Source organism: Adiantum capillus-veneris, chromosome 10 (genome assembly GCF_014529385.1).
Source record: "Adiantum capillus-veneris isolate H3 chromosome 10, ASM1452938v2, whole genome shotgun sequence".
Lineage (NCBI taxonomy): Eukaryota > Viridiplantae > Streptophyta > Polypodiopsida > Polypodiales > Pteridaceae > Adiantum > Adiantum capillus-veneris.
Genome location: NC_140940.1, coordinates 131,799,743 through 131,815,283, shown reverse-complemented (window position 1 = coordinate 131,815,283; position 15,541 = coordinate 131,799,743). Strand labels below are relative to the sequence as shown.

At 36.8% G+C, this 15,541-nt stretch overlaps 1 pseudogene; it reads right to left on the bottom strand.

Annotated features, from left to right (window-relative positions):
* Positions 1-10,722: 10,722 nt before the first annotated feature.
* On the bottom strand, positions 10,723-11,452 carry LOC147449665 (uncharacterized; annotated as a pseudogene).
* Positions 11,453-15,541: the final 4,089 nt, after the last annotated feature.

Genomic DNA, 15,541 nt, shown 5'->3' with positions numbered 1-15,541 from the left:
CCCCTTATTGAGGTTATTGATAACCTTATCTACACACTAATCAAATCAACATTAGGATTTCTTTTGAATATCAAAACATTGTGAGACTTCTTTGTCTGCTTGAGTAATGGATGTGGACTCAAGAGAAAGGCATTATTGATGATAGATAGAGTGAAATTAAAGTGTTAAAGAAGGAGAGAGAGAGAGAGAGAGAGAGAGAGAGAGAGAGAGAGAGAGAGAGAGAGAGATTTTACTATGTACATGTCTTGAGGTAAAGTGCCTTTTATGGTTAGGTCAATGGATATTTTGTTTTAGTAGATTAGTGGTTAGTGTTAGTAATCATTAAAAACTTAATGATATATTTACAATGGGTAGAATGAGGTGGATGGTTGAATGAAGCGAGGGAATCCTTGTGATGGTGAAGCTTGAGGAAGTTTTGAACTTACTTGTGTAGGTTCTCAAAAATGAGTGCCGATCCTCTTCTTCTTTTTCTCTTCTTACGTTGTTGCCGCAACGGTTGAACACCATGATGGAAATGCCGATGTTGGTTGATGAAAATCCTCAACTAGCAGAGATTAAGCATGGTTTTACATGCCAGATTTTATGTATATAGAGAAGAGATAAAAGGAATTGTGATTTAGAGGTAATAGAGAGAGGCATAGAGATAGTGTATGTAAATGTAGAATTCATATGAGAGCTATGGAAGTGAGAGGGGAGGTTAATGGTGAAGAGTGTGAGAGAAACCATGTAAGGTGAAATTTTGAGTGAGGGATGGAGAGGAATGTGTGTGTGTGTGTGTGTGTGTGAAGTGAACGGAGGTGAGAGAAGACTACGGTTACTTGTGAGAAAAAATGGCAGAGTGGGGTCCACCAAAAAACTCATATCTTACCGATGGAAACTCTAAAAAAATTGAAAAGGTTTGAGGTGATTATTCAATTTTTGATCTAAATTTTGTTTTTTGGACACATCCTCAAACTCATAGTGGAGGTGGACGCCAACAATCCGACCAAAAAGCCTATTTTTTCTCCTAGAAAAGTCTTTAATAGCTCCCCTTCTGTTGAATTTGCATAATATTCCAAGAGTGAGCCTCTCCTTGTATGAGAGCATGACCTAATAGATTCTTGAGGGTTTGAAAATATGCATGGATTAGGATTATTCACAAATATGAAATATAGATATGATGGAAAAAAACAAGTTAGTATATAAACAATTCATGGAATCTGGAATAGTATTAGGTGTATATATAATTAAAAAATATATATATGAAAATAGAGGGAATCAAATGAGGGGTCCTCATTTGTTTTTACTAATTAAGACTATTTAGGAAGAATGCATGTAGAGAAATGGTAATTTAGTAAAAGGGAATGATTGGGTGAAAGGTTTTTGTTTTTTATTTTTTCTCGGAGTGGGTTCACACCAAGATTTGAAGAGACTTGCATGAAAATATTTATTTATATGATAAAGATTATTTATAGTGGTAAGAGAATTACAATAACGGTGAGTCAATGTACATAACATACTTAAGCAAATAACGCACACCTAGGTAGAAATATTTAAAAAAATACCAAAATAATTATGATCAAAATCCCTATATTTAGACCCTATATAGAATGAAATATTTACACAAAAATGGGCCATAACATGTTTTTGTTTTCGTTTTTTTTTTTTTTGCTCAACTAGCCCAATGACTAGCTAGCTGAGGGTTTTAAGGAGATATGAAAAAAGTCCACTAATTCACACATGCCTATGTACAGTGAAAGTGTGAGGATAGCCACAGTGTTTGAGTGATTTTGAGATGGTTAGGTAGCTTACTATAGAAATTACGGAGAGCCAAAAAACGGCTCTCCCAAGATTGTACCATCAACATACATCTTTTCTAATGAGAGTGGTTCCAATCTATTTGCAGTGTTTTGTGACTCAAGAAAGTCTTATTTTTGTAGGTCTTCTTCACCTTGTCATGAACTACCAACACAAACCAAGCTACAAGACTTACAAGATGATATAGCTTTTTTGGCACTGCTCTTGTAGATCCTTTGGTAGAGTGCGACTTAGGTAGGGCTTTAGTCGGTATCCATTCACCTTCTTAGGATGCTCCTTACCACATATGGACGTTGTTATCTGGTATTGAATTAGGTATCAAATGTAAGGTCTCCACCTTTCTAGCTGCAGAGGGATGAACTCAAAGTTTTAGGAGAAAGCATTGGACTTACAAACAGGTAAATCACTATTTCAGAAGCAATTAAAAATGGTATTTCGGGAATCTTAAGCACAGCAAACCCCGGGCTAGAAATTTTCAGATTTAAATTCGGACAAAAACTGACCCCGCTAGTCCTTCCGAAAGATTCATTGTAAATTAAATTATTAAGAAAAATTGAATGGTTGCAGTAATCATTTAAGCATAGACTTTACTAAAGGCCTCCCAGATATTTACCATATATTTACCAATTAAGCAAAAATAGGTCAAAATATAGCAGAATTGATATTTCAAAGCTGGCAAGTAATGGGAGGGGTCATCATTGACCTGTCAGGGACACAATTAGCAGCAGGGGGTGTCATCTTGAGCTGTAGGGCTGCTTGAGCTGCAAGAATCTGTCATTTTCAGCCTATGAGAGCTTATGAGTGCCCGGAACTTATAAATAAGACCCCTTGCTTCACATTTTACGCAGACTCGAAGTCCTGGCCATTTCTCTCTCACCTAGAGAGAACTCTACTAAAAAATCACTAGAGAGCAAAACTCTAGTTGGTTAATCCATGGTAATTAGCATTAAAACTTTTTAATTAGTAAAATTATACTGATTTACTTATATTTTCTTAATTAATTCAATTAATTAAGAGGATTAAACTTACCTACACTCTAAATTATTCTCCTAAATCTTAATTCTCTGTTGATTATTTAGATTAAGCTCATGGATATTAAGCTCAGTAATTATAAGCTATATTAGGACTGAAATTAATCATTTTAGTCATAAATTAATGATAATTATATTAATTAAACTTAGATTGATATAAGATAATTATCAGAGCTGTATCAAACTATCCAGATGCTAGAAAAAGTATCTCTTTATTTTTTGAATAATTTTTGTAATTATTTAAGCAGAATTACATTGTTTTCAAAAGAAAACTAAAGGGGAAAAATAGCAAATTCCACTAAAAAGCTTTGAAATAATAATCAGAGGTAAAATACATCTTTAAAACCTATGATATAATTATCTTAACCACAGATAATTAGTTTAGCTAATTATCTTAGTAGAAAAACACTATTTTAAAGGAAAAATTAAAAGGAGAAACTAGCAAATTAGATTAAAAAGATTAAAATAATTTTCATAGTTAAAATACATCGTTAGGAACCCATATTATTAGATTACCCATAGACAATTACTTTAGCTAATTATCTTAGTAAAAAAATAGAGTTTTTAAGGGTAAATTAAAGGGAAAAATTAGCAAATTAGACTAAAAATATTTGAGATAATTTTCACAATTAAAAAAATCTTTAAACTCCATGATAATTAGCGTAACCACACATAATTAGTTTAACTAATTATCTTAGTTGAAAAACACTTTTTTTAAGGATAAATTAAAGGGAGAAATTAAAAAATTAGATTAAAAATATTTGAGATAATTTTTTGAGTTAAAATACATCTTTACAAACCCATGATAATTAGCATAACCACAAATAATTACTTTAACTAATTATCTTAGTTGAAAAACACTATTTTAAAGGATAAATTAAAAGGAAAAATAGCAAATTAGATTAAAAAGCTTTGGGATAATTTTTAAAGCTAGAAAATATTATTTTAAAGCTATGATAATTAGCTTAGCCACAAGAAATTGATTTAGCTAATTATCTTAGTCAAAAAACACTTTTTTTTGTGAAAAAACTAAAAGGAGAAATTAATAAATCATGCTATATGATTACATGCTATTTATTAGAGTTAGATTACATGTTAAAGGGGCCATGATAATTATATGAAGGTTAGAAAATTAGTATAGATATTTATCTAAGTCAAACTATACTAATTCTAGCTAAAAATTAAAGATGGAAACTAGATAATTGAGTTGGAAAATTAAAAGATGATTATTAGAGGTCAAAAATATCTTTATCTACTTGTGATAATTATACCATAGTTAATTATTGAATTTAGAAAATTATAATTGACCAAAAGTCTTATTTTTAGATACAGATTAATTAAAATAAATAGACTTTGCGGTCAAAAGTTTTTTGAAAAATTATAGTAAGTGTAAACTTATGATATAAAATTGAAGAAATGAAATCTTTAAGAGAAAATAAATAGAATAAATATTAAGCTCAAATAAGCAAATTCCAAGCTTAAAATTCGATGAAAAATTTAGGAAAAAGATATACAAAATTATAAGAAAATTAGGATAGCTTAGAAAACCCTTAGGAAAGCTTTGAAAAAAGTTATCATATCTATATAGGCAAATAAGAAATTACTAGGTCAAGAATTTACCAATTAAGACTACAAATTTAACATAGTTTTGGATAAAATTGGATACAAAGGATAAGTCTAGCTTTTGGATAATTTACGTAATGATTAGACATCCTTTTTATAAGGATAAGAAGTTATGGCACCTAAAAGGACGCGAACCAATCCTACATCTGATGATGAGGACAGAGCTCTAAAAAGAACTAGAGCGTCACACGATGATAAAGTTAGGCCTAGTAATAGGCCTACAAAGGAGAGTCTTTAGGTGCTAGCGCAACAGCAAATTAGATTAAAAAGCTTTGAGATAATTTTTAGAGGTAAAATATATCTTAAAGAACCCGTGATAATTATCTTAACCACAAATAATTAGTTTAGTTAGTTATCTTAGTAGAAACATACTATTTTCAAGAAAAAATTAAAGGGAGAAAATAACAAATTAGATTAAAAAGCTTTGAGATAATTTTCAGAGTTAAAATATATCTTTAGGAACCCGTGATAATTAGATTAACGACAAATAATTAGTTTAGCTAATTATCTTAGTAGAAAAACATTGTTTTTAATGGTAAATTAAAAGAGAAAATTAGCCAATTAGCTTAAAAAGCTTTGAGATAATTTTCAGAGTTAAAATACATCTTTAAGAACCCATGATAATTAGCGTAACCACACATAATCAGTTTAGCTTATTATCTTAGTAGAAAAACACTATTTTTAAGGATAAATTAGCAAATTAGATTAAAATTTTTGATATACTTTTCACAGTTAAAATACATATTTAAAAACCCGTGATAGTTGCGTAACCACACATAATTAGTTTAGCTAATTATCTTAGTAGAAAAACACTATTTTTAAGGGTAAATTAAAGGGGGAAATTAGCGAATTAGATTAAAAAGCTTTGAGATTTTAGAGTTAAAATACATCTTCAAGAACTTGTGATAATTAGCTTAATCATAGCTAATTAGTTTAGTTAATTATCTTAGTAGATAAACACTATTTTTAAGGGTAAATTAGCAAATTAAATTAAAAAGCTTTGAAATTATTCTCAAAGTTAGAAAACCTCATTTTAAAGCCATGATAATCAGCTTAGCCATAGGAAATTGATTTAGCTAATTATCTTAATTAAAAAACACTTTTTTATGAGAAGTTAGATTACATTTTATCAGAGTTAGATTAGATGATAAAAAGACCGTGATACTTATGTCAAGGTTAGAAAATTAGGATAGATATTTATCTAAGTCCAATTATACTAATTTTAGCTAAAAAGTAAAGGAGAAAATTAGTAAATCATGTTAGATGATTACATGCTATTTTTGAGAGCTATATTACATCATAAAGAAGCTGTGGTAATTATGTCAAGGTTATAAACTTAGTATAGATATTTTATTTAGTCAAATTATATTAATTCTAACTAAAAACTAAATGAGGAAATTAGTAAATCATATTATATGATTACATGCTATTTATCACAGTTAGATTACATGATAAAGAGGTGGTGATAATTATATCAAGGTTAGAAAATTAGTATAGATATTTATCTAAGTTAAATTATACTAATTTTAGCTGAAAATTAAAGATGGAAACTAGATAATTTAGTTAGAAAATTAAAAGATAATTACCAAAGGTCAATTTTTTTTAAATCTAGTTGTGATAATTATACCATAGTTAATTAGTGAGTTTAAAAAATTATAATTGACCAAAAGTCCTATTTTTAGCAAAAGATTAATTAAAATAAATATATTTTGTGGTCAAAAGTTTTTAGAAAAATTATAGTAAGTGTAAATCTATGATATAAAATTAAGGAAATAAAATCTTTAAAAGAAAATAAATAGCATAAATATTAAGCTCAAATTAAGCAGATTCCAAGCTTAAAATTTGATGGGGAAATTAGGAAAAAGATATACAAAATGATAAGAAAATTAGGATAGCTTAGAAAACCCTTAGGGAAGCTTTGTAAAAAGTTATAATATCTATATAGGCAAATAAAAAATTACTAGGTCAAGAATTTACCAATTAAGACTACAAATTTAACTTAGATTTAGGTAAAATTGGATACAAAGGACAAGTCTAGCTTTTGGATAATTTACCTAATGATTAGACGTCCTTTTTATAAGGATAAGAAGTTATGGCACCTAAAAGGACCCGAGCCAATCCTACGTCTGATGATGAGGGCAGAGCTCTAAAAAGAAATAGAGCGTCACACGACGATGAAGTTAGGCCTAGTAGTAGGCCTACGGAGGAGAGTCTTTAGGCACCAGCGCGACAGCAGATGGAAAATCAATCCCATGTGGATTTCCCATTATTCAATTAAGTCTTTAAATAGTTTAAGCTCTTTTATAAGTTAGCATTGCATACGTAAGGAGTGAGTAAGAATCAAAAAAGGAATAATTGACCAAAAAAGGAAGGTAACTTCCAATGTGCATTTGTTTATAATGTAGGAAAGAATTGTTGGGTTAAAACTGGTTGAATTAGGAAAGATATGATTGATCATCCTTAAGACAGCTTGTCTCACGACACCTCCGATTCCTTGGTTAAATTGATGATAATGATGGCTTTTTAGCCATGGATAAGCCTGTTACCCCCATGAACGATGAGTTTCTACTCCGTGTCATGTCTTGATGTTTCTACATAAGTTAGGATACCGTTTTTATCCTAGGGGAGCCGCCCGGTTGTATGGGCAATCGGTTTGGTGTATGGGCACCCGGAACCTTGGGTGGGGGTTTATCCACTCCGGATTGTGAATAAGGAATGGGTGTCGTTTTTTCACCCTTAGGTAATCTTGAGACAAGAAGAGTACTGGTCATGGTTATTATGGACAATGTTTTGATTGACAGTACCCTGTCTTGAGTTTAAAGATGTTGGTTGTTAAAAGAATGCTTTTCAATACTATCTTTAATACTTGATTGAAGGAATTATTGTGATGGAAAGTTGAAAGAAACCATTATTTTAAATGTTAAAACAATGTGATAGTAATTAGAAAATAAATGATTCATGTGTGAGTGCGGGGTGGTAAGTGGGGATTGACTAAGGTTATCAATCATGGACGGGTGGACCTGATTAGTCAGGTAACTATCCATCCCTGTGCACAAAAAACGTTTGGAAAACATCTTCACTTGGAAGAGGAGTCCACCAGCGGCTGTGCCCTCATATATGTTAGGGGGAAAAGCGTTGGTTGAGGATACCTTAACCCAAGTTGTGGAAGTTATAGGGCCGAAATAGTTTTTTGGACTTTTAATACGTTCTCACGTTTTTGCTGCAAGACAGGACTAGGTCTTCTTCTAAGGCTATAAACCCAAGCCATTGTCAATGGTAAAGGTCTATTCCTTGGATTTTTCTTGTTTAGAGACTCTAATTTTTATTAGACCTAGAGACCTGTCAAGGATCCCATCCCGATCTTGGTATTGGCGGGTTGGGGATCAAGTCGATTGTTATACCTTAACACCAGCCCACCTTTCTTGATACTCTTGTCCTTGAACTTCTTATCAAGATTCTCCTTTGCTTGCATAGCTTTTCTCTTGTAGCACTCATAAGATGCTTCTATTTTCCACTCAAGCTCAACTAAGGTAAGAGGTCGATCCATCCATGCTTCTTGATCACTTTGTGTCCTTTATCATAAAGCCGCATTGTTGGAATGCTGAGCTCAATTGGTTTCGAAGTCTCTTGACCATACACCAAGTGAAATGGTGTGAACTCTGTGGCCTCCCTATATGTGGTCCAATATACTCACAATGCTCCATCCAAGAATTCTTCCCATAACTTTGTCTTGTTTTTCACCATCTTTATGATGCGTCGTGCAATGACACCATTACGTTTTTCTACTAAACCATTTGATGGGTGTGCTATGACGATGTAAAATGTGAAGGTCTTCACAAACTTTTGTGAGTAAACCCTTCTTGAACCCTGGACCACTATAAGAAACCCTTCCAAAGGTGAGTGCAGACAAACTTGCCCACTGTCCTCTCATTTAACTTCACCACACTTTGTGGTTACGGCCACCTAGTCATATAGTGTACATCCACTAGAATGTAGAGCTTACCATTTTTAGTTCTAGGTAGTGGACCCATAGCATCAATCAATGCCCACTTTTCAAAGGGTCCATTTGGAAGGACAACTTGCCTTGACCATGTACCAATCTTCTATTTCCATTCACCTGACAGTTGTGACAGGTTTTACACCAATGTTGGACGTCTACATGCAGGGTTGTCCAAACATACCCCGCAAGCAAAATATTCTTCACACTTAACTCTTGGGCAAAATGACCACTACATGATTCTTCATGCAAACCTTCTAGAATGACTCAAATTTTCTCTGTTGTTTACTCTTTATCTTTCCTCTTTAATAGAGGGAGCCTTTGAGGAAGAGATACGAACTTGACTTCTTCACATGAGTCTCCTCTTCTGAACTTTTGTGAAGTCTTGTGGAAAGTCGCCCTCCAAAATGTAGCCAATAACCGGAGCCAATGACTCCAATCCCTAGTATCTTGGTTGCTTGACAGCTAATGTCACCATGATGACTTGTACTTCTTTCTCAACACATGTAACTGCTTGTTGTGCAAGGAAATCAGCATCTTCATTTTATTTCCTAGGAATATGATACAGCTGCACCTCTTCAAATGGATTAAACAATTTACGGATGGCATATAGACGACTTGGTGTTGTCTTGGATGTAGATACATATGATATTTGTCCTGCATCTGAAATTGTTAAGTTGTCCGCCGCTAATGTTTGTGTTGTGAGTTCCACACACTTCATCAAAGATTGGATTAAGTCACATCATCGTTCTTACTACGTAGAAAGATGAGGGATACATTTGACTACCTAAGAGTGGAGAGATGCATACCTACGTCCGACCTACGCGCATACAACTTGTGCAACAGTTGTATACTGAGTCAAGAGCAAGGGAAAGCTGGAAAGAGCAGCAAATTGCACGAGTGGAAATCAGATCTTCTGATGCTACTGTAGAGCCATCAACTACGGTTAGAATAGAGTATCCTACTAGTGCCACTCTCGCTCTTGATCAATCTCAACTCCCCCCTCAACTCCCCCCTGTACTACATCTTTTGCCAGAAACTACAATCTTCAACATACAGGCTCTACAACTGGGAGAAGGGAGATGGGCACACGTGAAGTGTGTAGGTGTCACACACCCTGCATTTAAAGAGCCATTGTATGCGGAAAAAATCTTCAAAGTCCACTTGCATGGACCCACAGTGGATCAGTAGGTCAAGGACAAGGCCACAACTTTGGACATCGCTCATCGCGGCATTATTTATCCACTTGCCATGGTCCTCCACATAGAGCGTCCAATGCTCATTTCACGTTTTTGGAATGGAAGCCATGTAGAGCAGTGGATAAGAGAGTGCATTGCAGATGGCAGTCAACCTACCATTCGGGATTATGTAACCACAAAAGGAACAGTAGAGTTATTCCAAAATAACATTTTGCAGATAATAAACGCTCTTCTTCAGACCCTAAAGTATCTACATGTGCATGACTATCTCCACAATGATCTTCACTCCTGCAACATGATGCTTCACTTTGACAGAAGGGGTTCTATGTAGGCATTGTGGATTGGGGGTCATGTACAAAGACTAGAATAACGACATGCTTTCCTCCTCTCCGCAACTTGCAAATAGAAACTAGAAAGCAGAGTGAGAGAGATTTTCCATGGGTTGCCCCAGAATGCGTATCTACTAATCCCCCTCCCTAGAACAAATCCATGGATATCTAATCCATGTGGCATACTTGTAAACAACTCTTGAAGTGCATGAAAGTGCCACAAGAGAAAACAAAAGGGATTGTTTAAGCAGTGTACTTACCCACATTGAGAGTGGCAAGCAAAACAATCCCGTAACCTGACCTAACACTTTTGATCTTTCCCTATGTATAAACGGTGCCCATAGAGTGGGCTATAACATTGTAATGATTTTTGGTCTAAAACCAATTGATGATTGAAGTGATGAATTATTTATGGTCCTCTTTAGTTGCACTTGTAGATTATATAATTGATCAAGTTATCTTGTCTCTTTCCAACGACTTGGACCTAGACTTTGAATGAGGAGGACAAGACTCACGCAAGAGATTTTCACAATCTCCCAGAGTCCCAAGAGACCTCTAGAAGAATGTCAAACTCAAGGACAGAGACGCACGCACGCGCGCGCACACACACACACACACACACACACACACACACACACACACACACACACAGAGAGAGAGAGAGAGAGAGAGAGAGAGAGAGAGAGAGAGAGAGAGAGAGAGAGAGAGAGAGAGAGAGAGAGAGAGAGAGAGAGAGAGGGAGAGAGAGTGTCAGACTTGCATCTTGTCATGAAGGACTGGCGCAAGGATAATTCTTACATGTGGATATAGAACATAAGCTTGTGCTTCTTTGCATGTCTTAATTCCTCAACCAGTGCATGTTGTGTTTTGGAGAAATCATAATTTACAGCCTTGCTCGTCGCTTCACGTTTAAGAGGCCATCCTATGGATCTTTTGGAGTTGTGTAGACTCACAACTATGCCCACTGCCTCAAGTTTCTTGTTAGCAGCAGCAACAACAATAGTACTACAAGACCGATGGTTGTGTTTTTGGATCCGGACCGCAACATCCTGTGGCTCCTTCCATGTTAGATGGAGCTCATTTCCAATCTTGAGCTTGTTATCAGCAATGAACTTTGCCCAGCCCCCATGCCCAGCCCCCAATGAGTGTGATAAACTACAGGTGGTCGTGCGAGATCACCTTCACCAGCCATTGGTGCTCACTTCCGCCCTCCATAGGAATCTTGAATTCTTTCTCCACTCCCATCCCCCTCAGTTCCTTTCTTTCTTTTCTTCCCATCTTCTACACAACAACAGATAATTAGTGAGCTATGCCTAGAAACTTTTCAAAGTACAAGGAAGGTATGAGCATGAAATGCAAGAAAGTGAAATCTCAAGTGCATGCATGAGCAATTTGTACCAAAAATCTGTAAGTGACATCCATTTTGTTTAGGACCTTGGTGAGGGAGAGGGAGTACTTGCAAGGTGCTTGTTCCATTCTAGGCTTTCTAAGCTACCCCTTGGATGTTGTGTGCTACAGTTGGGATAACATGCTATCTTTGCTTGTTATCTTAATAACTTTTATCCTAACTTGAAATATATGAAATATCTAGTCCCACTTCTTACAATGAGTGTTGGCATCGTCCCACGCATCGCTTAATATTCCCTCTCCTCACCCACACACTTAATGTTAGGAAATTAGACGTAGCTAAATAGATAATTGAGTAGATTACTTAATGGAGAGAGACAGATTTATATACACGAGATTATAGAGTAGAGAGAGAGAGAGAGAGAGAGTACACACGATATACGTGGTTCACCCAATGTGGGCTATGTCCACGGGAAAGCAGCCACTCAATGGCTTTAGTACTTCAAAATATGAAGTAGTTTACAAAGGGATTATACCCTTAATGGAGCTCCCGCCTTGCTTCACTCTCACCACCTCACACTCACCTTGTTGCATCAACTTCACACACTATCCAATGTGTGTAGAAATGGCCTCCTTTTATAGGCCAAAAGGGCTGTCCTCTCTTATGAGAGACAGCCATGTGTAGCCGCCCTTGTGCGAATAAGTCCAAATCGGACCCTCCAATCCGTCCATGTGTGGCCGCCCTTGAGAAGACAAGTCCGCTTTTGAATTCGGCCATCGGCCATTGAATTCGGCCACCGGCCACCGGCCATTGACTTCCGACCACCGGCCACCGGCCATTGACTTCCGACCACCGGCCATCGGCCATTGACTACCGGCCAACCGACCGGTTGTTTTTCGACCACTTTCCGGCCGCCTTCCGACCATAATATTCCGGCGAAAAAGAATATTCCAGCGAAAAAAAAAGTCTCGGGGGCCTCCGCCCCCGAGGCCTTTAAAGTTGCCCCTGATTCTTGTCCGTGAAAATTTTGGTTTCCGATGGGTGATTTTCCTTCACGCATGATGGCTTCTCCTCATAATGGGGGCCTTACAAATGTGCGCTTTTACCACAGAAAATTACAAGGGTAAATCAGGCTCCATACTTAACAATCTCCCACTTGGAGACTGATCTCCAAACCAAACCTGTGACTGCTTTCCATTCTGGCTTCTTATCCTTGAATGCCGATTGAAGATGAGCAAAAGCTCAACTTCTCCTTGTTGACCACCTTTGTAAACATGTCTGCAGGATTTTCGCTTGTATGCACCTTTCCTAGCTTTAGTTGTCCCTCTTCCAAAAGAGTGCGTATGAAGTGATATCTCACCTCAATGTGCTTTGTCCTTGAATGAAAGGCTGAGTTCTTCGCAAGATGGATAGCGCTTTGGCTATCACTGTACAAGACACAATTGTCTTGTTTGAATCCAAGCTCTTCTAAGAATCTGTGAAGCCACAGAATTTCTTTGCTTGCCTCCGTCATTGATACATACTCTGCTTCCGTGGTAGAAAGTGAAACCACTTTTTGTAGCTTTGAAGCCCAGCTTACTGCTGTGCCTCCAACCGTGAACACATAGCCAGTAGTGCTCCTTCGAGTATCTTTGTCACCTGCCATATCTGCATCAGTATACCCTTCTAGAAAAATATTAGTTCCTCCAAAATACAAAGCATTTGTTGTTGTCCCTTTTAGATACCTAAGTATCCACTTCACAGCTTGCCAATGCTCTTTACCTGGGTTTTCCATGAACCTACTCACAACTCCCACTGCATGTGCAATGTCTGGCCTTGTCCAGACCATAGCATACATTAGAGAACCTACCGCTGCAACATATGGAAATTTAGACATATAGGCTATCTCCTCTTGCGTCTTTGGACACATATCCTTCGCTAGTTTAAAATGACCAGCCAAAGGTGTAGAAACTGGTTTTGCATTTTGCATTGCAAACCTTTCTAGTACCTTCTTGATGTAATCTTCTTGAGATAGCTTTATTGTCTTCTTCGTCCTGTCCCTTGATATTTTCATACCAAGTATCCTCTTTGCAGCACCTAAATCTTTCATTGAAAAAGATTTGGACAGCTCCTCTTTTAGGTCTTTGATGTCCTGCATGTTAGCACTTGCAATCAACATGTCATCAACATACAACATTAGGATGATGAATTTCCCATCTCCCAAATTCTTCGTGTAGACGCAGTGATCCGAGTTGCATCTTGTGAATCCATGATCCAACATCCATCGATCAAACTTCAAGTACCATTGTCTTGATGCTTGCTTTAAACCATACAAGCTCTTCTTTAATCTGCAAACCATTTTCTCCTTACCTTTTACTTCATACCCCTTTGGTTGAAGCATGTAGATTTCCTCCTCTAAGTCACCATGAGGGAATGCCGTATTTACATCCATTTGCTCGAGATTTAGATCATGAGTAGCCACAAGGCTTAAGACAAGCCTAATTGAGTTCATTTTTACAACAGGAGAAAATATTTCATTGAAGTCAATACCTTTCTTTTGAGAAAACCCTTTTACCACAAGCCTAGACTTGTACCTTTTCTTCCCACCTTCTTCTTCCTTTAGCTTGTACACCCATTTGTTTTGAAGTGCCCGCTTACCTTTAGGCAACTCAACCAACTCCCATGTTTGGTTGCGATGTAGTGAGTCCATCTCCACTTGCATGCTCTTCGTCCATTCTTCTTTGGATTCATGTTGCATAGCTTCTTCATATGATTCTGGCTCTCCAGAATCTGAGATCAAGAGATGGTTGAAGGAAGGAACAAACCTTTCTGGAGGTCTACTTGCTCTTGTAGATCTTCGGGGAATAGGTTGAGGCTCCTCATTTGGTTGACGTTGTTGCACATTGTCATCGTTTGTAGTCCTTGAGTCTTCACCGTCCTCAAGCTCCATGTACTCATCACCTGTTTCTTTTGTTTCTTTTCTTTCCAAGTAATCTTTGTACATATTTTGTTCGTTAAAAATTACATCCCTACTCCTTAAGATTTTACCATCTTCAGGATTCCATAGGCGATACCCAAAGTCTCCTTCTCCATAGCCAATGAAGAAACACTTTTTGGACTTTGCATCTAACTTTGATCTTAGGCTTCTATCTATGTGCATGAAAGCCTCACACCCAAACACTTTGAGAAATGAATAATTCACTGGTTTACCTGTCCATGCCTCTTCTGGAACTCCCCCATCCAATGCTGTTGAGGGTGACCGATTGATTAAGTACACAGACGTACTTACAGCTTCCGCCCAAAGCTCAAGCGGTAGGCCTGCATGTAGCCGCATGCTTCGTGCTCGTTCCATGATTGTCCTGTTCATCCTTTCCGAAATCCCATTTTGTTGAGGTGTCCTTGGGGTTGTCCTTTGCCTCCGAATTCCATTGCTAGCACAAAAGCTTTCAAAAGCTTGGCTGCAATATTCACCTCCATTGTCGGATCTGAGGCATTTAACCTTGGTACCTGTTTCATTCTCCACAAAGGCTTTCCACCTTTGAAATATGGAAAATACATCGGATTTATTCTTCATGACATAAACCCATGTTTTTCTAGTCGCATAGTCTATGAATGTTACATAGTACAATGAGCCACCAAGTGATGGTGTACTTGTAGGACCCCAAACATCAGAATAAACCAACTCAAGTTTTTTATTTTTTCTTTCATTTCCTGATTTTTGAAATTTTACCCTCTTTTGTTTACCATAAACACAATCTTCACAGAACTCTAAGTCCACTTCTTTCAAACCTGGTAGAAGCTTCTTTGTTTGAAGGATTTGCATTCCTTTGGCACTCATATGCCCAAGTCGGTAGTGCCACACCGCACTGTCAACTTCTGTAGTTGCTGCACAAGCTGAAGGTTGCGTGCTAACAGTACACAAGTAAAGTGTACCGACTTTTTCACCCTTGGCAACCACCAAAGATCCCTTTGAGATCTTCCACCGTTTGTTTCCGACTGCAATGTTGTGACCTTCATCGTCCAATTGTCCTGTAGAGATCAAATTTTTGCGAAGAGAAGGAACATGCCTAACATCTTTAAGCTTCCATTCATTTCCGTTAGCAGTTTTGACAGAAACTGTACCTTTGCCGACAATCTCACAAGCTTCATCATCTCCCAAGTATACATACCCAAAATTACCTTTGGTGTAGTCTTGGAAATGTTGCTTGTGTGGTGTCGCATGGAATGAAGCCCCGGAA